Genomic DNA, 1,940 nt, shown 5'->3' on the forward strand with positions numbered 1-1,940 from the left:
GCGACGGCCGCAGGGCCCACAGTCCCAGGCCTGGGTCCCGCGAACGGCCCGTTACCCAAGGTGCTCCGGGCGCGGCGCTCATTTGCATATACCAACCGACAGGGAAACTCGGCAGGTCGTCGCGGCCCAGCCAGCGTAGCGCCAAACGTGCGAGCCTCGTGGGTGGCTCCGTGTCACCCCAGTTCCCCAAACGTTCCGTGGTCACCGGGGAGGCGCACGCTTCGGTCGCCCTAACTAAGAGAGGTGAGAAGCCGCCGTGCCTTATATATGTGGTGGGCGGAAGACGTAGCGTGCTCGCTTCGGCAGCACATATACTAAAATTGGAACGATACAGAGAAGATTAGCATGGCCCCTGCGCAAGGATGACACGCAAATTCGTGAAGCGTTCCATATTTTATGCAGCTCCCCCAGTGAACTGCCACTCTTCGCCGAGTAGCTCTGAGGAAACGGTACCGGTCGAAATACTTGAATAATGAAATTGTGACATTTTACTAGAAAAATATTCCTGTAGAGCAGTCTATGGCCTGTGAAAGAAGCTGAATTGCACGTGGAAATATATGTGCAAACGTGTCGTTTGTACATATCTCGGAAATGGAAAATGTCAACTTGTGCTTCCTTACAGAATTGAGAAATTCTGAAATAGACTTAACGTATGATCTTGTCTCCCTCAACAACATAAACTCCAGAGGCGCCAAGAGTATTGCCTCTGTTGGGTAGTAGAACACTAGCACATGAGTTGGTCCATGAATCCTTACAAAATCACTTCTAAGTTATTAAATTGCTAAATTATGGCTAAATTAATGAATCCTTGTTAAAGGAAGGAAGCAACATTAGCGCACATTTCTTGCGCCTACGATGTGACTGACATTCATCGGTCGTTTTAGACCTGAGTGTAAACGCTCTGTGTCACTGCGAGCTGCATTAAAGCAGGGACTTCTACCAAGGAGTAGCGGTTACACCGGATGAGATCAATGTCGGTGGCCTGTGGATCCTAGAGCTCCAGGACTAAGTGCACTGGCTAGAAGCGTCAAGCCCATTCGGATCTGCTTTCACGAGTCTTTCTGAGACCGCTTTTGTATGCCTGTTTTCACCTGGCATCTAAGGAGCACTCAGAAATGCTGGTTTGCCTAAATCAGACGGATTCTGTGATGGAAAATTTGCCTAAGAGGAAAGTTGATTGCCCAAACCCAAAACAGATTTTAACGAATGAGAACGAGCGTTCGGATGCAGATACCAGGATTGCCTAGGTCACTTAGTAATTGCAACGTGACGGGCAACCATGAAGATGCCCGGGGGCCGTGGAGGTCAAGTGTCATCTCCAAGGAGGGAGGATTCCGCGGAAGGCCAGGAGAACCTCGCAGGTGTGCTGGGCTAGTAGCTGCTAGAGGGAATGCTTAATGAAAGTCGCAACAGACCTCCGGAACGACTTTTCCAAAAACCATTTTTGGTGCTTAATCCGTAGAGTGGCAGTTTACTGGAGGAGCTGCATAAAATATGGAACGCTTCACGAATTTGCGTGTCATCCTTGCGCAGGGGCCATGCTAATCTTCTCTGTATCGTTCCAATTTTAGTATATGTGCTGCCGAAGCGAGCACACTACAGCCTCCGCCCACCACATATATAAGGCACGGCGGATTCTCACCTCTCTTAGTTAGGGCGACCGAAGCGTGCGCCTCCCCGGTGACCACGGAACGTTTGGGGAACTGGGGTGACACGGAGCCACCCACGAGGCTCGCACGTTTGGCGCTACGCTGGCTGGGCCGGACGACCTGCCGAGTTTCCCCTGTCGGTTGGTATATGCAAATGAGCGCCGCGCCCGGAGCACCTTGGGTAACGGGCCGTTCGCGGGACCCAGGCCTGGGACTGTGGGCCCTGCGGCCGTCGCGCTGAGCCCGCGGAGCATGCCGGGAGTGGCGAGCGCGGCGGAAGCGCCAGTGCGC

At 52.7% G+C, this 1,940-nt stretch overlaps 2 non-coding genes across 2 annotated transcripts; one reads left to right on the forward strand and one right to left on the reverse strand.

Annotated features, from left to right (window-relative positions):
- Positions 1–290: 290 nt before the first annotated feature.
- On the forward strand, positions 291–397 carry LOC123862545 (U6 spliceosomal RNA). Its single transcript, XR_006795249.1, has one exon. It is a non-coding gene; the product is annotated as a U6 spliceosomal RNA (small nuclear RNA).
- Positions 398–1,488: 1,091 nt separating this feature from the next.
- On the reverse strand, positions 1,489–1,595 carry LOC123862546 (U6 spliceosomal RNA). Its single transcript, XR_006795250.1, has one exon. It is a non-coding gene; the product is annotated as a U6 spliceosomal RNA (small nuclear RNA).
- Positions 1,596–1,940: the final 345 nt, after the last annotated feature.

Source organism: Mirounga angustirostris, unplaced genomic scaffold (assembly GCF_029215605.1).
Source record: "Mirounga angustirostris isolate CCGP_5_RB_7025 unplaced genomic scaffold, mMirAng1.0.hap1 SCAF_9, whole genome shotgun sequence".
Lineage (NCBI taxonomy): Eukaryota > Metazoa > Chordata > Mammalia > Carnivora > Phocidae > Mirounga > Mirounga angustirostris.